The sequence below is a fragment of the Drosophila navojoa genome, chromosome X (genome assembly GCF_054131105.1).
Source record: "Drosophila navojoa isolate 15081-1374.11 chromosome X, UAZ_NAV_1.0, whole genome shotgun sequence".
Lineage (NCBI taxonomy): Eukaryota > Metazoa > Arthropoda > Insecta > Diptera > Drosophilidae > Drosophila > Drosophila navojoa.
This window is the reverse complement of record NC_142895.1, coordinates 31,492,454-31,515,825: the sequence shown is the minus strand read 5'-3', so window position 1 is coordinate 31,515,825 and position 23,372 is coordinate 31,492,454. Positions and strand designations below refer to the sequence as shown.

Here is a 23,372-nt window from a genome sequence, read left to right as displayed (position 1 = left end):
ATCGGCATTTGTAGTATCAAATTACGACATTTATATGCTTGAGCTATCTATGTATGTATGTACATGTATATACAAATAGGCTTAGTAGGCATTGATAACACGGAAGGAAACATTTTTATAAAATTTAAAAATAAAATTTAAATATTTAAAAAATATAAAAGATGCTAAAATAACAAAATTTGCAATTTACAAAAAAGAGTTTTCCGCGGGATTTGAACTCGCACCCAAGCCATGTTTGTCAAAATAACAAAAACAAATTTAGCCGGCGCCTTTGCCGACAGCGCTACCGCCTACTGTCAACAATAGTAATTAAAATGAAATCGAAAAATAAGATTCTTGTTATAAGAGTAGCGGATGGTAAATTCAAAAACAAAGCAAAAACAAATCAGTCTCATTTCAACGCTAGAGTATGCATTTATGTGTACATACATACACACATTCAAATGAGCGCGTGCATAAGAAAGGCTGGAATGCTTGATGCTACATATGCGTGCAGACTTATGTATGTACATACATATACATGCATATATGCGTACATACATATATGAGGGCTTTTTAAGAAGAATAAAATATCTATTTTATAAAAAACGAAATATGTATGAAAAAAAAAAAACTTAACCTTGATGGGGACTTGAACCTCCGCCACTCTAACATAACTTGCGACGCCTTTAGCGCCCACGCTATTGCTTTGCTTTAGAAACTGGTAGCTAAAATACAATAGGCTAATAACAGAGCGTCATCTGACAAAACTACAATAACAGCTAGAAAATCCAGAAATCAATCGCAATTCTTAGAATGCTAAAAGCGCGCTTTTGTAATGTAAGCAAACGCTAAAGAATCTGCAATAGGTGTGACCGAAAGCTATCAATGAAAATGACCATACATTTGTACTCAAAAAGTGCACGATCAATATAATAATTATCGATTACTCGATAAAAATTACCAAAAGCTACAATATAATCAAAAAGCATAATTGTTTTGTACTAATTTTTTTTTAAAGCCAAATTAAATTAAAATTACAAAGGGACTGTGAATGAGTATTTCGCAGTCGGTAGCGCCCGACTGCAACGTTCTTACTTGTTTTTTATTTTTTTTTTATCTGGCACTGTTTAGTGCCTGCGTGATGTGCGCACTATAGGTCAGCTTTTTGTCGAGTGTAACACCAAGTTACTTTACCTTGTTGAGTTTAGGTATTTGCACTCCCGGAATTACAGCAGGGCAGTCTCACGTTGAAAAGCTTACGTGGGCTGACTTCTGTGCATTTATGGTTATGCATCACCGTTTTGCCCAACACCCAAATGCATCCAGGTATCTCTGGAAGCTTTCGGAAGCTTCTTGCGCAGAGTGCGATCGCGACAGGATGGCAGTGTCATCTGCGTAGGTTGCAATTAACACTTCCGTGTCTGCAGTTCCGTAGCTGTCCAGCTATGTACAGTGTAGGCCCCAGTACACTGTCTTGAGGGACTCCAGCCTTGATAGGTCTTGTCGACGATATAGCCTGTTCCTTAGTCACTTGAAAGCTTTTGTCAGTGATAAAGGATGATAGCAGCATAAAAATTGATCTTGTTTTTTGCAACAATGCCATAAACGATCGAAGGCTTGCTTGACATCTAAGAATGCGGCAGACCAGTACATCTTCTGTTCGAAGGCGCCGAGGATATGGTGTACTGCCCTGTGTACCTGTTCCGGTGTTCCGTGCTGCCTCCGGAAGCCAAATTGGTGATTCGGTATAATCCCTCTGCATTCCAGATGCGGCTGCACTCTAGCTAGGAATATTCTTTCGAATACTTTAGCAAGTACAGGCATGGGCTAATTGGTCTGTACGAGCCAATTGCGCCTACTGGTTTGCCTGGTTTGGGGATCATCACAATCACAGCCCGTTTCCAGCAAGCTGGAAAGTGCCGGATGCGCAAAATGGCGTTGTACAGCATAGTGTTGTACTCTATAGTCGAGTCGGGCAGCGAACTCAGGACTCTGCTGTTTATTAGGTCGTGTCCGGGCGCTTTATTTTTCTTGATCCGACTGATTCCGTCTACGACTTCCTCCTTGGTCAAGTCCTAGTACCGTCATCTGCTGTGAGTGGAGAGAGTATGTTGTTTGCTGTCTCTTCTACTTCGTTAGGCTCGGCACTGATCAAGGAGATGGAGAGCAAAAGCTTCGGCTTGTGGCTCATCACCCGTTAACCAAGCACCAGATGTGCTGCTGCGGAACTGCGATGTTGTGCTGAGGGCGTTCTGGTCGGCGTCGGGGGGCGGAACAGCTAGGAGTGCGGCTTCGACTATTGTTTCTTGCAGCCTGTTTGCAGCATATTCTACGTCTTCGGGTGAGTTTAGCTCCATTTGAGGGTGTAGCGAAGAGCTCAGATGGCGTCTGAAGGCACCGAGATCGGATTCTGGCGGCAGAAATCGTTTTCTGGTAGGGAAAGGCTGAGGTTGTGCGTGCACTGTCACTATGAAGGGTAAATGGTCTGAAAATAGATCGAAGCTTTCTTCTATACCAATGTGGTGGTCGGCGATACCTTTGTAGACAGCAAAGTCAATTGCTGATGGGTTATGTCCATATAAAGGATATCGCTTTGGGGCTCCAGTTGCAAGTATTTTGTACCGCATAGCATGTATAGCCTCGGAGGTAGCTTCTCCTCGTGTGTTTGTGCTGTTGCTTCCCCAGAATGGATGCTAGCTATTCCAATCCCCTCCGATGAGAGTTTTGTTCTGCCTTTGTTCAAGGAGCTCTCATTTTCGCAGAGTCTAGCCTTCGGAGGGCAATAGAGCGATGCGATCTCTAGCTCTCCGATAGACGTAGATAACCGAATGGCTGCAACTTGCATCGTTGGGTTGGATATAGGGGGTAAAGGTGAAAGCCTGAGCGACGAGCGTACGAGGACTGACGATCCACCGAACCTGTTTGCTCCTCCACCGTTGGCCTGGTAGTGCTCATATTGGAGTATTTTGACGTGAGGCCATTGGTGCGTTTCTGCAAATAGCATTATGTCGATCTGCTTGCTTGTCAGAAATACAGCTAGCTCCTCAGTTTTGCTTCTGAGGCCATTAGCGTTCCAAATACCCACTCGTAAAGCCATTATTTCGAAGTTAAATTCGAAACAATAACCATTAGGCTCTGCAGAATGGTTTGTTGCTGCACATACATCTCAATTATCTGTTTGAGATCAGCCCGTATTTCATCGAACTGAGCCTGTTGGCTTGGGACATAAGATACGCCACCAACAGAATGGGCAGTTCTGGTGAATGAATTGTTATTTAGTGATGCAGCAGGTCCGGAATGATTGCCAGTTGGGCCGTTGCGGACAAATGCAGGGATCGGTTTGGCGCTTGTAGACGAGGCAGCTTTTGTAGTTGGCAAGGTGTTGTTACTTGCAGTGTACACAAGTGGGGGCCTGTGACTTCGCCTTAGTGCAGTTTTTGGACACAAACCGAATTGAACCGCAGTAATTAATTTTATAAATTAAAGAATTTTAGATATAGAATTTTATCGAAATTGCTAAACAGCAGCAACTCTCGATGTTTGTGCCGACATAATATAAACACGTCGTTATTCCTTGACTTTTTCAAAACAACAGAGCTTGCAAATGAGTGTCACTTGCAAGCAAGGCAAACAAAAAATGGAAACACGTGTAGATATCAACTCAATATATTGCACGAAAGAGCCATGCAAAAGTTTGCGTGCAAAACAAAAATAGATTGAAGCAAGTGATTTGCATGCAATATTTGCACTGGTGTGAATATTTGTGCAAACTATTGCTGCAAATTATTTTTAACTTGCTGCAAATTGTTTGCATCGTGTGTGCCTAGCTTACCACTACTTGACTATGTGGCATCCAGTCAAGCACTCTCGACTAGAGTTTCCTTACTTGTTATAATCTAGCATGCTATTCCAGCATTTATTTTCAATATTTAGCCATTTCTAACGGCGATGTAGCAATTTTAAAGCCCAGCATTTGAATTTGGTCAGTCTTAGGGACTGTCATAACCACTTCACACATATGTACTATGTATAAACATACATAATTACATAAGTACATTTATATATATTATTATGTTCAAAAATGTGTGCATATCCATAAAATACTATAATTATATATAATTTAAATTATTTTATTCACATATTCAAAAAATTATCGTGAAACATTACTAGTTTATTAAATTCTTTGCAATATATAAAAAACACATCTCATATTATAGTCAAGCTGTTCTCAATCAAACATACATATGTATGTATGTAAGTGTGAGCACTTCACAAGATCAACTAAATGCAAATGCTGGGCTCAAAAATAGCTATAGACAGCAATAGCTTCGCACACAGGCATATAAATGCTACATGTATGAGCAAGGGGACTGTAGTGTGTGTGTGCACGCTCATCGAGAAAACATTTTCACTATGAGCACCAACGCTTTCATATCCTTCTCGCAAATAATAACGAAAACGCAAATATTTTGTACGAGCTTGCCAAACGGTTTGAAGAGTTCGGTATACTCTTCACACAGAAGGGATGCATATTTTCAAACCTTAAGTCTACTGTATCTGAGTGTGTAGGGCTCAGCATTGGGCTATTACATATTCTTATCTTATCGCAGAGTTTGTTAGGCTCCGCGTTGGTCTAATAGTTATTCTTATCCTATCGCTGAGTTTGTAAGGCTCAGCGCTCGTCTCTTACGTAATCTGTCTCTTGGGATGCAAGGGTTGGTCTTCATTTGTCTATTTATACAGTCCGTACATGTGACCCTTATCTTTTCACAGCGCACTACCTGCTAGTCGTTGAGTGTGTCGGAGGCATGTATACGATCTTCTGCGGGGGGCCAAATGTGTGACATCCGGAATTGCTGTCTGTGGAAATCTTAATAATAATCTTGTTAGTATTCTTGACGCTTCCAATCCTTGTGTTCGTGCCTGAGCAAGGGGAAGACATGGGTTCTTGCTGCGAAGAAATCCCAATTTTCAATTTTGAGAGAGCAGAGAGTAGAGAGAGCGAGAGAGCACGAACAAAAATTGAGCATAGAGGTATCTTTTATTCAATATTTAACTATCTCGGTCGAGCGTGTGACGCGAAATGATTGTGCTTTTGCATATTTTCGTAGCCCAAACCAGAAATTGAAGAGCCGACGAATACGAAGTTGATTGGCACCTACGAGACAGATTTCTCGGTGTTGACAAAGGTTGTACTACATGTCTAGTCTATATGTTCTCTGGTCAGTGCTTTTACATCAAACTTGTGCACTAGAGTTGAGCTACAATCCGCGCTTAAGGCTTTTACATTCAACAAACAAATGAAAGCTCCTCAAGAAGACTCAGCTTCACTGATACATTCAACAAACGAAAGAAAGCTCCTCAAGAAGACTCAGCTCCACTGGATATGAAGCGGCAGGAATTGTCAACAATAAAGTGTCATTACTGTAGAAGAGTGGGGCACAAGATCGCTGAATATGGAGCTAGACTGCAGCCCAATTTTCCTCCCATAGAGGCAAAACCGCATCTGGTCAACGTCAACAATCGAACGTAATTTGCTTGGTGAGGTTGGCCACATTTCAACCTATTCCAGTAAGCCTAAAATGGAAAAGGACAAGGGTACGCTTCAGGTGAAACGGGTGCATCTTTGCGATGTCGTCGATCCCAAAAGAGAGATGGTTCATCAAGGAGAAACTTTCACAACAACGTTCGACCCTATTCTATTCTATATTTTGGGGAATGAAAACTTGAATAATGATATTCTGAATGGTCGGGAAATATTGTCTAATGCTAATTTGCTTATTTGAATACCGATCTTGGAGACGAAGATAAAGATATGTTAGCCTCCATTTTGGAAAAACATTCAAAATCTTTTATTAAGAGAATTCCTTATTCGAGAGTTAATACAGGAGACATTAAAACTGTGCAAAGAAAATCGTACAGCCTTAGTCCGAATGAAAGAGATTTAGTAGAATGCAAAGTTATCAGACCAAGTTCCTCACCCTTTGCAAGACCTATGATTTTAGTGAACACAAAAGAATGTTTTCATCGACTGTGCGTAGATTACCGCGAATTAAATGCTAATATAGTTTCAGGTAGATACCCTTTACCCCTTATAGCAGATAGCAGGACTTCACGGGGCGAAATCTTTCACATGCTTCAATATCGCAAGCGGATATTAAAATACCTATGCATGGAGATTCTAACAAGCTAACCGTAACCTAGCTGCAAAACTTGGATGCTTACGCTCAAAAATTAAAACATTACAGGGTATTTTTTGATATGCCACGCTCCTAAAGAGGCGTAAAAAATTTTTTATGGAATCGATAGAGAAAGTTACTAGCAACTTAAATATCCAAATTTGAAGCTTCTAGCTCATATACTTTAGGAGATATAAACTTTTTCGGTTTGCCACGCCCCCTTTGAGCGGAGAAAAATTCACCAAAGCTTTTTGGTCTTGAGAGGTCAGCTCGAGTATATATAGCAAGTTTCAGGTCTCTAGCATCAATAGTGTTCAAAATATAGCAGAATTTAAAAAATCGAAATCAAAAAATATCTTCAGGTCTGATCTGCCACGCCCCTAAACACATATAATATTCCTCAAACTTTATAGAATCATAACATTAGCTCACTTGCAAAATTTTACCGTTGTAGCTTCAATACTCTAGGAGATACAGTTTTATCTGATTTGCCACGCCCCTAATGAGCGTAGATATATTCGCCATAGCACGTGATCTTGGGTGGTCGATACGGATCTACATTCCAAATTTCAGCTTACTAGCTTATCAACTAATATGATTTCTGGCATATCGCAAAATGCATTTTCCGATTTGCCACACCCCTAGTAGGCGGATCGGGAAAATGTTGACACTTTATAAATCGGAGATATACACGAGTATGTGCTCCAAATTTTAGTCTCTAGCTTCAACAGCGCCGAAATGAACTGCGTTCATACGGACAGATGGACGGACAGCAAGACGGACATTGCACAAAACCAATATACTCATTTCACTTTCGTGAATATGTCATGAAGTCAGTGCAGGTCAAATACGCCCGAATCCACTAAAAACTTCATCACTAACTGCTCTACCACCTGATGTCGGAAAAGAGCGAGTTGATCTGGAGGCCAGAACGAATAAGGCAAAAAGTTATTTATCTGCTTACGCAGAAGTCAATTTTAGTAATCTTTGACCCGCAATACCCAATTGAGTTGCATACGGATACCTGTGCTCTAGGATACGGAGCCATTCTATTACACAGCATCAACAATAAGCCTCATGTCGTTGAGTTTTCAGTAAGGTAACTTCACCTACTGAATCGCGATACGATTCTTACAAATTGGAAATTCTTGCGGTTGTCATAACTGTAAAGCATTTTCGACATTATTTGATGGGCAGAGATTTTGTGGCTTTTACTGAATTCAACTCACTCAAAGCATCAAGAACTAAAAGCGACTTATCTTTCAGAGAACAAACGTAATGTGAACGCAAAACTCAGGTTAGACTTCATCATATACCAAAGGTTGACACACCGTGGCACACAATACACATAGACATAACAGGAAAACTAAGTATGAAGTCTGATCAAAAGGAAGTCTGATCAAAAGATTGATGCTGAGAGCTGCATAAGTGCTGTGATATCGGCTGTATCATTGTTTGGAGTACCAAACCACATAATTGCAGATGTAGGTGTTTTGCCAGTGAGTTTTTTCTAAGCAAAAAATATGCTTGCATTTAATTGCGACAGGTGCAAGTGCGACGGAAAAGTTGAACGCACTATGAACACTTTGAAAAATCTTTTAACTGCAGTTGAGACTAGCAATTAATCTAGGCAGGACGCGTTAGGTGAGGTTCAGTTAGTCTTAATGAGGTCGCTTTGGTAGAATCAAGAGCATGAGCAGCGGAAAATATTTCAGCAGTAGGTGCATACAATAAAGCGGGATTTGATACAACCAGAAGAAAGACAAAAATTAAGAAAGGCATCAGATGAAGCTAAGTCCCCAATTTCGAGGGCCGTTGCAGACATTTGAATTGTTGGATAATAGAAGGTAAAAATATGCTCATGATGATATAAAGAAGTTACCGGAAGGGTATGTACCGATTGAATTGGAAAGTTGCGACGAAAATTTGAATATTAACGAAAGAGAAGCTATTGAAAAAGACAGTAATGGATTGATCGAAAGTGAAGCTGTTGAGTTAAGCTAGGGAGATAAATTTGTGTACAAATAAAACTAAAAGTACTAGATAAGATTTTGTACGGAACCATGAAAAAACAATTAAGAAAGCTCTAGTCGAGACTGTTCGACTACGAGATTCCCTGAACCCTCCAAGCAACTGATATTTCAATAATAATTCGGACACACACACGCATACAAACAAACACACACACACACACGCATATACAGGCGATTGCGCTTGGGTTGCCCTGCAGTGTTGGCAATATTAGGAGAACTTATTTGTTGAATAATTTAATTTCTAACGTAATCATGATGTTTAAATGTATGTGTATATCGAAGCACAAGTCTCTAGTATTTGATATACGACTTTTACAAAGATGAGGGTGAGGGGGTGGATTTAGGGGGTAAATTTTAGCAAAAACCGAAATTGTATAAAATGCATCTTAATATACATTTTAAATTTGGAGACTCTAGCTTGAAAGATGTAGAAGGTACAATAATTTAAGTGATCTTCGATAAGGTTTTTTATCGATAAAAAAAATATCGGAATGAGTTATCGTTTTTTAGTGATAAACTGCATATGCGCGCACTATATACGGTCATTTAAACAAAAAATTTGAAGTCTCTAGCTCTTATATCTTCTGAGATCGACGCGCTCATACATACGGACAGACGGACAGACAGACGGACAGGGCCAAGTCGACTCAGTTTGTCGCCCTGTATATATACATATATATATATATGTTATATATATATATATATATATATATATATATATATATATATATATATATATATATATATATATAGCAGAATCAAAAAAATCACTATATATTCAGGTCCGATTTGACACGCCCCTAAAACATATAAATTTTTCATACATCTTTATAGAATCATAACATTAGTTCACGTGCAAAATTATAACGGGCTACCTTAAAAATTCTAAAAGATACAGTTTTATCCAATTTGCCACGCCCCCCAATGCGCTTAGATATATCGATATATAGATATATAGATATAGCACGTGATCTTGGGTGGTCGATGTGGACCTACATTCCAAATTTTAGCTTTCTAGCTCATCAACAATAAGTCGAGCCTGTGTGTGTTCGATGCCCTTGAACAATGAATGTAAGTTCTATGTTATTGCTTTGGTCTCACATGAGCGCAGCTCGCATAGTGAAGCCGTTAAGGGTTTTTGCTGTTCAGTATGTGAAGTTGGATGAGCTTGCTATTTTCGGAATTGCGCGACTATTGTAATTTCAGAAGAATATTGCATCAGCCGTTTGGTGTGTTGCAATTGGTCGAATATGATTTCTAACATGGAAATGTCCCGTTGCAGCTGTATGCTGTCGCCGAGTGTGGTTCGGTGGCAAGCACAAGAGACAAAGAACTTGTTTAGAACTTGTCCGCAGCCGAAACTCGTTGCACATTAGAAACGAATGATGGTGCTTCAAAAAATGCTAGTGCTATATGTACATACATATGTATAAACATATATACATATATGTACATATATACTTTATTTACGTGCACACTCTTTCAGACAGCCCGTTTTCAGCTTATATATATTATATGTATATATTTTGAACTGTTAATTCGTACACCGTTGTTCTGGAATTCGTGCAGCACTCTAGGACAAACATAGGTATGTATGTACATACATTTGTTTTGCTAAAACAAATGACATGACGTGCTTTCGCTAGCTGCAATAGGGAGAATTATATGTTTTGAAACAATTAAAGTAAACACAAACTGCGTGCTTTGGAGTCGAGCCCGATTGAAAAGAGTGTCCCGCTGCTAGCACCAACGCCACTTTAATATTTGACAGTTTACTGCTGCAGCGTCATCTAACAAATCAAAAGTGAAATAACTGCTGACAGTTTTAACACTTCAATAGCAATATGATCCTAAGAATAAGTTTCATTGTACATACATACATATGTATTGCAAATTCTATTGAAAATGTGACATATTTTAAAAAATTCTATATCATTCACAATTAGCTACATATACTGGCATCTGACCTTCACTGGGGAGTTTGGTGAATTTGCAGCCTGTATCAAAAAAATAACAAAAACCGAAATATAACAAGTTAGAAAGCTTTTGTCCCGACTGCTCGACTACGAAATCCCCTGAACCCTTTCAAGAATTCATATTTCACAATAATTTTTCGAGTCTTTCTGCTTACACAAGAAACACAAATAAATTGATGATATATAATATACATATGAGCCTACATTTAAAATTTCGAAGCTGTAGCTCTAAAGGTGTAGGAGATATAATTAAATAACTAGCTTTGGATAAAATATCGGAATAGCTATCGATTTTCAGAGAAAAAGAAAATTATATACACTGACCTAGGAAGAATCGAATTGAAGTCTCTAGGTCTTATATCTTCTGAGATCGACGCGCTCATATGGACGGACAGACAAACGGACAGCACTAAATCGACTGAGCTCGTCTCCCTGATCAAGAATATATATTTATTTTGTGGGGTGTGACACGACTCCTTCTGCCTTTGCCACACACTTTAACAAAACCGTTATACCCGGATTTCCCATTTTCAATGGGTTCATATATTAAAAACTTGGAGAAATGAGAAATTAGGGTATAATGGATTTGTTAAAATGTATGTAACAGGCAGAAGGTGACCCCACAAAGTATATATGTACATATATTCTTAATCAGGGCGACGAGCTGAGTCGATTTGGCCCTGTCCGTCTGTCCGTCTGTGCGTCTGAAATTAAAAATTAAATTAAAAAATGTTTTTAATCTTAAAAAAAAAATAAGTAGATCTACGTATGTCAGCAAAATTGTGTCACGGGAAAAGTTGGGGTCGAAAGTGTTAATAAAATAAGAAAATCAAATATTTTGGAGCTATGTTTTATGCTAACGTATTAATAATTCAAATGAGTACGTTTCGAAGATTTTATGTATTATTATTAAAATAGGGATTTTGACACCTGCTTCATTTGACACCCCAAATTTTCATAATATTGTATGCAAAAACTCCAAAAATTTTATATATGTAAATACGTACATATGTATGTGTGTACATACATATACATATTTATGTAGAGGTACTTACCTGATGTTATCTCCTATTTTGCGCCTATGAGCTATCTCGGTGTGTAGGAATGTAAGTACAGTGCTGCAGAATACTTAGCACTTATTTATTTATTGATTTCCCTTTCATATGTATTATTGATTTCAATCACTTCAATGTGTGGCACCTGGTATAAAATCAAATACGTAATAATATGCTATTGATATCTCGAAAATTCATAATTATCTGTTTTGTTTTCCTGTCGTAAATCGTTTTTATCTATGTATGTACACACATAAATATACATATATATATACATACATGTATATACATATGTATGTATATATTCAAAAGTTAACTGTACATATATATACATGTACATGTGTATACATGTATGTACATGTGTATACATGTATGTACATATGCATATATGTATGCACATATGTATATCAACATATGTACATACATATAATGAAATATTTTTATTTGACAAATCGACAAATGCGAAGACAAAAAGCTATGTATGTATGCTTAAAAAAAATTTTGTTATTTATTTCAGAATTAAATTTAATTAAAAACTGTGTACTGGTAAATACTTTATACGAAGCTTAATTAATAATTTAATCGTCATTGATGTTGTGCCCACACTATTGGAATTTAAAATTTTTCATTTTTGGATTGCCATATTTTCACTAACGTGGTATAACTGTGCCAACAACCCGTATACATATACATACATATGTATTCTATACATACATACATAAACGTGATACTAACGCACACAGAATCTGATTACAGGGGCGACTACAGAAATGCAACTCTTCTCCTATTTATAACACGTAAAAATATTGAAGCTCATTGTAGTTGCTTATTTGTCACTTTTTTTTTTTCACAACTAAACCTTAAAAAAAATACAACAACAACATTTAACACTCCACACATAAGTATAAAAACGATGACACGAACAGCGACGAATCAGTCCATGGTAACAAAATTGTGTGGTTTACCGTTCAGTGTTCACGGTTCACATTTCACGCGTAACAAAAAATTTACCAGGAAGTGGAACCGACGGCAGCAATAATATTTGAAAAGTCCTGTGTTGCACACCTCTTCTTTCTATATCCTGTGCGTAACTGCGTCGAGACACACTCAGCAACTAAACTGGACCTGCTAGGTCGATGTATTCTTGCAAATCGTATATTGATTGACCTTAAGTTCCACATGCTGCAAGAATTTCATATGGAGGACCTTTGCTGCTCTCACGCCTCGGCATGCCGTTGCCGAATTGCTCGGATTAATATGTGTGGAATGTTATCGCACAGCGCAGGCGTCAACAATAGTATGAGAGTGGTATTTGTGAAAGCTAGGGTTGCTTTGAATCCAATTTTACAAAAATCGAAATTGTATAAAATCCATCTAAATATAAATTAAAAATTTGGAGACCCTAGCTTTCAAGATGGATGAGATATAATTTTTAACTGATTTTCGATAAACACACACGCGCACATACACAGGCGACTGCGCTTGGGCTGCACTACAGTGACAATATTATGAGAATTTATTTAATGAATAATTTAATTTCTAAACGTACAATGTTAATGAAACTTTCAGAACGAAATCAATAATGTTTAAATGTATGTGTATATCACCGATTTATAGAGGTGGGGAGCAAATTTTACCAAATATCGAAATTGTATAAAATACACCTTAATATTTATTTATTTATTTCTATTGACAAAAACGAGAGTCAAATTAAAGTTTAAAAAAAAGCCTAAACAAAGTACAGGATATAATATCAATAGTAACACCGACCCGATGGGGGTATTTTATTTGCCAGTCCGGCCAGCTATGCCCACGTCTCACAGCCAAATATGGTCAGTGAAACTAATGATGCTATAAAAAGAGAGCGTTAGTGAGAAAACTTAAAAAAAATATATTAAATGTAGATTTATTAACTACATATGTATATCTAATACGATAAAATAATAAATAATTCTTAAAATAAAAAAGCAAAAACAAAAATAATAAAAAAAAAAGAAAAAAATATAATAATAAAGAATTAGTATAGAAAAAGAAAAAGCAAGGTATTAAAAGAAGTTGCAAGATAAGTTAATAAAAAATAAGAAATAGTAAAAAGAAAAGAGTAAAGGAAGGCACAGAATAGAATATAGGAGAGAATTGAGAAATCACTACAAATTGACAACGAAAATGTATTCCAATGCTAATGCCTGGGCATTGAGAGTGATCTCTCTAAGATAAGCTAATAGCAAACTTTTTATTTTAGGAAGAGAGAGCTCTAAGGAACTAAGCGGACGAAAGTGTCTAGTTGTTCGGGACGAAACCGAAAAGCTTAGACGACCCAACAAAGAAGACGAATCAATATCACCACTAATCAATTTATGCAGAAAAAAAATTCCTAAAATTGTTCTGCGATTGGTTAGCGATGGAAGATCAATAAGCTGGAGCCTACTATGATAAGACGGTAATCGTAAATTACTGTCCCATCGAAGATCCCTTAAGGCAAAGAGAAGAAACTGTTTTTGGACCGATTCAATGCGATCCTGATGCAGTTTATGCTGCGGAGACCAAACAACAGAGCAATACTCTAAGATGGGACGCACAAGCGACGTAAATAAGCGCTTGGTGATAAAAGGATCTTTAAATTCCTTGGACCAACGTTTAATAAAGCCATTGTCATACACTTTGAGCAATTTAAGTCAAGCTGGTTTGCCACACACCAAAGTTGAAATGCATTTAGGTCATCTTGAAGGTGATGATGTCCAGTTGCACTGGAGTATGGAAGGCAAAGTTTAACATCGTCAGCATACAAAAATATAGTAGAATACGAGATACAACTAGGAAGGTCATTTATAACAAGTAAGAAAGCTCTAGTCGAGACTGCTCGACTACGAGATCCCCTGAACCCTACAAGCAACTGATATTTCAAAAAAATAATTAGCAAACACACACGCACACACACACACACACACGCATACATACAAATACACGCACACACACACGCATACAAACAAACACACGCATACACACACACTCGCATATACAGGCGATTGCGCTTGGGTTGCGCTGCAGTGTGGCAATATAATGAAAACTTATTTGTTGAATAATTTAATTTCTAGACGTACGATCGTAATGAAACTTTCAGAACGTAATCATAATGTTAAAATGTATGTGTATACCGAAGCTCAAGTCTCTAGTATTTGATATACGACTTTTACAAAGATGAGGGTGAGGGGGTGGATTTAGGTGTGGGGGGTAAATTTTAACAAAAACCGAAATTGTATAAAATTCATCTTAATATACATTTTAAATTTGGAGACTCTAGCTTGAAAGATGTAGGAGATATAATTATTTAAGTGATCTTCGATAAGGTTTTTTATCGATAAAAAAATATCGGAATGAGTTATCGCTTTTTAGTGATAAACTCGATCTGCGCGTGATATATACGGACATTTTAAAAAAAAGTTGAAGTCTTTAGCTCTTATATCTTCTGAAATCGACGCGTTCATACATACGGACGGACAGACAGAAGGACAGGGCCAAATCGACTCAGCTTGTCGTCCTGATCAAGAATATATATACTTTGTGGGGTCTGCCACGCCTCCTTCTGCCTGTTACATACTTTTAACAAAACCATTATACCCTGATTTCCCATTTTCAATGGGTTCAGGGTATAAAAAGGGAAAAGAGTAATGGACCCAAATGGCTACCCTGAGGTACACCAGACGAAACAAAGATAACTTTAGACATAGCTGTTCTGAGCAGGACTCTTTGGGTTCTACCAATTAAATAGGATGAAATCCAAGATACAAGTCTAGGCGAAAATCCTAAGCGTTCAAGCTTAAGAAGAAGTATGTGATGATGTACTGAGTCAAATGCTTTACTGAAGTCAGTATAAATAACATCCGTTTGCATTTTTTTAGAAAAACCATCATTGACAAGCGAAGTGAATTCAAGTAAATTAGTGGACGTTGATCGATTTTGAACAAACCCATGTTTAGATGGTTGAATAATCGATTTGCAAAAATGCTGCAAGGCCGATGTTATAATTTTCTCAAATAACTTCGGAATGACAGATAATTTCGCAATGCCTCTATAGTTGGAAATATTAGATCTTCCACCTTTTTTGTATAAGGGAATGATGAAAGATTCTTTCCATATTGAAGGGGACACAGAAGTCTCCAAGGACAAGTTAAACAATTTTAGTAATTGTGACTGAAGAGAAACACTGCACTCTTTAATCACACAACTAGGAATATTATCGGCACCGGGAGAGAAAGATGATTTCAACGTCCTAATGGCCGCAGCCAGAGAGGCTGCAGTAACTTTAGGAGTATTTATAGACCCATATTCAGAAAGAGTATATGGATATGAGTTGTTGTAGAGATTAGCAGAAGAATAAGTTGATTGAAAAAAATCAGCAAATAGATCAGAGGAATCCTGGTCATTGCAAGTTTTTTCACCACCAAGGGCAAATGAGGACGGCAAACCAGAAGATTTACGCTTCAAATTTACAAATGAATAAAATTGCTTGGGATCACGAGCAAACTGACGTTTGCAACGTATAAGATAATTCTCATAACAGCTAGAGTTTAAAAGATTGAAGTTTGACTTGGCAATGGAATATTTGGACCAATCAACACTTGAACCAGACTTTTTATAATTTTTAAAACATTTAGTTTTAATGTTTCTCAAGTTCAAAAGAGTCTTGGTAAACCAAGGTGGCTTTTTTGAAACTGGCGAAATACGGCAGAGAGGGACACAAACATCCAGAATAGAGTTTAAGGTAGCGTAAAAAAACGATGCTGCCAAATTAATATCATTCGACTCATATAAAGTAGACCAGTCTGTTGAATTAATTAATTCATTAAGCAAAACAAAATCGCATTTGCGATAACAACGACTTGGTTTAGAAGGCAAAGGAGTATAATTGGGATGATTATCGACAGCTAATAATACCTTTAAAGTGGGGTGATGTATATCCTCAGGTATACAGAATGGAGTCGTTCTCACGACATTTAAGAGCGAATCGTGATTAGTAAACACCAAATCAAGTGTGCGATTTAGGTGATTAGAAATAGAGTTAATTTGAAACAGAGACAGGTTAAACAATTCATCAAAAAGATAGTGATCAATTGTCGGAATTAAGTAATTTGTATTACAAGTTGCTAACCAAGAAGTGTTGGGAATGTTAAAATCCCCCAACACAAGAAGCAAGTCTGTATCATTCACATGCTCATAAACCTTTTTAATACAATTAATGTGATGAGCATAAACTTGTAAATCAGAAGAGGGAGGGATATAAGAACATGTGATAAACAGTGAGCGCGATGGGAGAGTTAATTTAACCCCTAAAATCTCCGCATCATGAAGGGACGAAAAGGTAAACACATCAGATAGGATACTGGATTTAACCGCAATTAGCACTCCACCCCCTCTGCGCATTGAACGATCAAGTCTAAAAATAGTGAAATTATTTGAAAGTAGTTCACTATTATGAATATTATTACTTAGCCACGTTTCAGTAAATGCAATAATATCATATTGTACACTAAAACTGTGTAAGAATAAACTATTAAGTTTAGAATTCAAGCCGCGTACATTTTGATAAAGCAGAGACAGCTGAGAAGAAGATAGGAAAGAATTTAGTTTTTTGGTACAGTGTTAGATGACGATTGCACCGAAGGTAGATTTACAGCAGTAGGAGTAGATCTATTACGATTTTTAGGTCTAAATTCATGAACTACCACATGAGGTGGCCAGAAATTTGGATCACATAAAGTTTTAAAATGTTCTATCGGCACATTTATTTTAAAAGAGGCAATTTCGCGCGGAGCTGCGAAGCTAAACTTCGATATAAAAACCTTAGCCGAAGTCTTGCTTGCTATAAAAGCAGATACCGCCTCACAGGTCGTATCTGATGAAAGCCTAGATAAGAAAACTTGCTTTCGAGGAGAGACGACTGATAAGGATATGCCGGGAGTGGCTGAATTATTAACACTCGTGGCTTGAACAGCAATTGGAGAAGATTCCAATTTTTGAACAGAAACCTGAGTATCAATAGCAGCCTCAACAGAAGAACCAATAGCTTCAGGAACAGGTGATATAGGATCGAGCGAATTAGGAGCGGATGACAAAACTGAAGCGCAAGGTGAGGGAGGGGCAAGCGAATTAGGTGACGGTGTTGGTACAGAGGGAGGTACCAACAACGATAAAGACTCCAAATGAGATAGGGGACTCTCGAAATTAAACTGGGTTAGTATTTCTTCAGCAGCAGCCATATCACTGGTTATTTGCACAGCACGACGACCGAAATCGAGAGAGCAAGGAAGCTCACACGCACACTAACAAACGTATAAAGAGTAAAGTCAGGGATAGCGCCAGAAAATAGATGACTATAGCAAAGTGCAAACTAAATGTAAATAAGACGCTGCACCAAACTTCAACAAGATTAAACAACAATTTTAAAGAAAACACAGCAAACCACGGATCAAACCTTGCACAGGAATATTTAAACAAAACCGACCGCAGTTGTGTGAACAATTAATAAAAATGATTAATTAAAAAATCAGGCAAATTTGCGGAGCAGAAAACAAAAGCGATCGTACACTCTCACTGAGAACTCTCTGTTTGATATGAGTTGTTGTAGAGATCAGCAGAAGAATAAGTTGATTGAAAAAAATCTGCAAATAGATCAGAGGAATCCTGGTCATTGCAAGTTTTTTCACCACCAAGGACAAATGAGGACGGCAAACCAGAAGATTTACGCTTCAAGTTTACAAATGAATAAAATTGTTTGGGATCTCGAGCAAACTGACGTTTGCAACGTATAAGATAGTTCTCATAACAGCTAGCTTCAAAAGATTGAAGTTTGACTTGGCAATGGAATATTTGGACCAGTCAACACTTGAACCAGACTTTTTATAATTTTAAAAACATTTAGTTTTAATGATCCAGTGTGCGATTTAGATAATTAGAAATAGAGTTAATCTGAAACAGAGACAGGTTAAACAATTCATCAAAAAGATAGTGATCAATAGCCGGAATAAAGTAATTTGTATTACAAGTTGCTGACCAAGAAGTGTTGGGAATGTTAAAATCCCCCAACACAAGAAGCAAGTCTCTATCATTCGCATGCTCATAAATATGTTTTAAATTTGGAGACTCTAGCTTTAAAGATGTAGAAAATATAATTTTATAACTTTTTTTCGATAAGGTTTATAATCGATAAAAAATAACGGAATGAGTCATCGAGTTTTGGCGATAGACTCGATATGCGCGTTCTATCACTAACCAGACAACACATAGACTAGACAACTAGTGGAAAGCTTTGTTTCAAATTCGGATAGTTAACTTACTTGGAAGTTATCCTCTATCGATTCCAGCTTGTGCTTAGCGGTGAGAGTGAGATTTTCTTTATCGAAGGCTGCACCATCTATATACAAGTTTATGCCAAAAATGCAAAATTTATACTTGTCAGTGAAAATGACATTATTTTAAAAACCTGGAGTCACTGATTCAAATTTTTGAGCGAAATTTATTCGTTTTATTTTGTTGGCGTCCGATATTAGAGAACAATCTTCTCACAGTGATGGCTGTATGATGGTTAGGGGGTGTATGACTGCTAATGGAGTGCGCAACCTTGACTTCCTTGACTCCACATTGGATCACAAGGCATATCTACAAATTTTAAAAGACAATTAGCTGAGTAGCTTCAGGAAATTAGGGTTTGGCGATGACTTTTGGTTTCAGCAAGACTAAAGCATTCAGCCCATGATGTGAAGCTATGGTGACTATATGATTTGAAGAATCAATTCAACTCGCCACTCCAGTGGCCATATTTAACTCTTATAGAACATGTTGTAAGTGTGATTCATCAAAAAATATCATTTAGTTAACAGCACACCTACAAGTCCTTTTTTTTAACCACCGAAATTTTGCGCAGAAAAAATATGCATACATGCTTATTTTTTCTGGCAAGTGCATATCCCTCGTGGGGTCTGCCACGCCTCCTTCTGCCTGTTACATACTTTTTACAAAATGGTTTTGATTTGCAATGATTTTCCATTTGCAATGGGTTCAGGGTATAAAAAGCTAATTTGAGGGCGCGACGGGGATCACAACTTTTTCTCCAACTAAAATCAGTGCACAGAGAAAACTACAACATTAATATTACTAAAACAACATATTATTATACAAATTTCTCTTTTTTATATAGTATTACCCTTTTCTTTCAATATGCATTTTCTTTCAATATTACTAAAACAACATATTATTATACAAATTTCTCTTTTTTATATAGTATTACCCTTTTCTTTCAATATGCATCATAATTTATGCCAATTAACCACGATTTAATATAAATATTTAATTTTTTGGCAAGAGATAGTTTTTTAGCTTCGTTCACTGCGCACGCCACGTGTTTTTATACCCTAAACCCATTGAAAATAGGAAATCAGGGTAGACAGACGTACAGGGCTAAATCGACTCGGCTCGTCGCCCTGATCAAGAACATATATACTTTGTGGGGTCTGCCACGCCTCCTTCTGCCTGTTACATACATTTCAACAAAACCATTATACCCTGATTTCCCATTTTCAATGGGTTCAAGACTGCTCGACTACGACAACTGATATTTTAATGATTATTCACACACACTCACACACACAGCCCTGCGCATGCACGCATAAACGTGCATTAGCTGCAGTGTGGGCTTTCTATGGGAACTTGGTTGGCACAGTGGACGATGCTATATGGAAATGGTGGCCAAAATTCTTTGCATTGGAATTTTATTATGAAATTTTGAAACTAGACTAATTTAGTACTTACAAATTATAAACCAATTGTCTTACTAAGGTCGGGACCCTCGCTGGCTGTTAAAGGATGAAGAATTTTGAATAAAGACTAAAAGTGGATAGTAAAATAATTTTTTTTTATTATACGAAACTAAATAAGAAAAACATAATCAATTTATTTTAATTAAATTTTACTGAACAAAAAATTATAATGAAAAAATAAAAATGGAATAATATGAAGTAAAACAAGTAAGAAAACTCTAGTCGAGAGCGCTCGACTAGATACTACCCTGAACCAAACTAATAGAAAAGCACATTTAGTATGGTTCAAATTTCAATTTCGATGTATTTAAAAATATAAATGAAATAGAAAACTCATTTAATTAAATATATAAAAATTGAGAAACAATTAAAAAAAAGAATTACGACAAGCTCTGGGGATGAACCCGAGACCTCGTGTTTGTTAATTGGGCAAACATTTTGTTATTTTTTAACGTCGATTGACTAAACCGAATTTAATGAAACTTTCAGCATATGATCTACATAATCTATTGAATATTTGGCATTTAAAAAAAACATGTCAAATCATTCACAATTAGCTATACTAGCATCTGACCTTCACTGGGGATTCTGGTGAATTTGGAGCCGGTATCCAAAATATAACAAAAACCGAAATTGTATAAAATGCATTGGAATATATTTTTAAAAAATGTAAGAGATATAAATTTATAACCTATTGCGCTTGGGTTGCGCTGCAGTGTTGGCAATATGACAACTTATTTGTTGAATAATTTAATTTCTAGACGTACGATCGTAATGAAACTTTCAGAACGCAATCATAATGTTAAAATGTATGTGTATACCGAATCACAAGTCTCTAGTATTTGATATACGACTTTTACAAAGATGAAGGTGAGGGGGTGGATTTAGGGGTGGGGGGTAAATTTTAACAAAAACCGAAATTGTATAAAGTTCATCTTAATATACATTTTAAATTTGGAGACTCTAGCTTGAAAGATGTAGGAGATATAATTTTTTAAGTGATCTTCGATAAGGTTTTTTATCGATAAAAAAGTATCGGAATGTGTTATCGTTTTTTAGTGATAAACTCGATATGCGCGTGATATATACGGACATTTTAAAAAAAATTGAAGTCTCTAGCTCTTATATCTTCTGAAATCGACGCGTTCAAACATACGGACAGACGGACGGAGGGACGGACGGACAGACAGACGGACAGGGCTAAATCGACTCAGCTCGTCGCCCTAATCAAGAATATATATACTTTGTGGGGTCTGCCACGCCTCCTTCTGCCTGTTACATACATTTTAACAAAACCATTATACCCTGATTTCCCATTTTCAATGGATTCAGGGTATAAAAAGTAAGAAGACTCTAGTCGAGACTGCTCGACTAGGAGATACCCTGAACCCTCCAAGCTGATATTCTTATCATTCTGCACTTCTTTTATGCACGCACACATACATTTACATGCATCCACCCTCACGCGCCCGCGCTCTGCTAACTGCGCAGTAAGCAGCGACTGCGGTTGGGCTGCGCTGCAGTGTGGACAATAGTATGAGAATTTACTTGGTGAATAACTTCTTTTGTAAACATACGATCTTAATGATAATCTTTCAGGGCGTAATTATATGGTCAAAATGTGTGTAGATTCCAAAGCACAAGTCTCTAGTACTTGAAATACGTTTTTTACAAATTGGTGGCGAAGGGGGCGTGGTATCCAAAATCTGTTGTTGTTTCAGCTCTCTAGCTTTTATATCTTCTGAGATCTCGGCGTTCATACGGACAGACGGACGGACGGACGGACGGACAGGGCTAAGTCGACTCAGCTCACCGTGCTGATCAAGAATATATATACTTTGTGGGGTCTGCGATGATTCCTTCTGCCTGTTACATACTTTTACACAAAAATGGGTGCAGGGTATAAAAAGGTGGAAGATCTGATATTTCCATTTATAGAGGCATTGCGAAATTATCTGCTATTCCGAAGTTATTTGAGAAAATTATAACATCGGCTTTGCAGCATTTTTGCAAATCGAATATCAATGTCCACTAATTTACTTGAATTTACTTCGCTTGTCAGTCAATGACAGTTTTTCTAAAAGGATGCAAACGAATGCTATTTATATTGTTTATTTGACTCAGTACATCATCACATACTAATTCTTAAGCTTAAACGCTGAGGATTTTCGCCTAGACTTGTGTCTTGGATTTCATCCTATTTAATGTCCGTCCGTCTGCCCATATGTTTGAACGCATCGATTTATTTCAGAAGATATAAGAGCTAGAGACTTCAACTTTAAAAAAAAACGTATATACAGCGCGCATATCGAGTTTATCACTAAAAAACGATAACTCATTCCGATATGTTTTTATCGATAAAAAACCTTATCGAAGATCACTTAAAAAATTGTATCTCCTACACCTTTTAAGCTAGACTCTCCAAATTTAAAATGTATATTAAGATGCATTTTAGAGAATTTCGGCTTTTGTTAAAATTGGCATATGTGTATGAGCGTGCGTGTGTTTGTTTGCATGCGTGTGTGTGTGCGTGCTATGAGTGCGTGTGTGTGCGCTAATTATTATTGAAATATCAGTTGCTTGTAGGGTTCAGGGGATCTCGTAGTCGAGCAGTCTCGACTAAAGCTTTTTTACTTGTTATAAATGACCTTCCTAGTTGTATCTCGTATTCTACTATATTTATGTATGCTGATGATGTAAAACCACTAACCAGAGAACACATAGACCGGACACGTAGTGTAAAGTGTTTTGCACACTTTTTTTTTTGACATTACGACCCACACAACTTCGTATTTGCTCGGCTCCTCACTTTTAGGTTCAGGCAACGAAAATATTCGAAAGCACAATCATTCTGCTTCATGCGCTCGACCGAGATGGTCGATGGTTGAACAAAAGATCTCTCTGTGCTCAATGTTTCCCTTGCTCTCTCTCTCTCTCTCTGAGTACATGTAGCAAGGGAGTCTGTGTGCGTGCACATTCGTCGCGAAAGCATTTTCATCATGAGCACCAACGCTTTCATACCCTTTCCACAATAATATCACATATACAGATTTTGTACGAGCTTGGCAAACGGTTTAAAGGGTTTGGTATACTCTTCACACAGAAGGGAAGGCATGGGTTCTTGCTGCGAAGAAATTTCAATTTTCGTGAGCTGGCAGCTCAGAGCTGCTGCTTGTGCTCACATGCATACACACATATACACATTTGAGAGAGCAAAGAGCACCGAGAGAGAGAGAGAGTAAAGGAAACATTGAGCACAGAGAGATCTTTTGTTCAACCATCGACCATCTCGGTCGAGCGCATGAAGCAGAATGATTGTGCTTTCGAATATTTT

General features: G+C 37.3%; 1 protein-coding gene across 3 annotated transcripts in view; it reads right to left on the bottom strand.

Moving 5' to 3' along the window:
• dpr8 (defective proboscis extension response 8) overlaps positions 1-11,356 on the bottom strand; it is a 157,770-nt gene extending 146,414 nt beyond the window's left edge. The window contains exon 1 of one of the 3 annotated variants that reach the window (XM_089264677.1): positions 11,226-11,356. The gene's annotated coding sequence lies outside the window, so the exon portion shown is untranslated. The remainder of the gene's footprint in view (positions 1-11,225) is intronic. The other 2 variants (XM_089264674.1, XM_089264675.1) reach the window with 2 other exon arrangements.
• Positions 11,357-23,372: the final 12,016 nt, after the last annotated feature.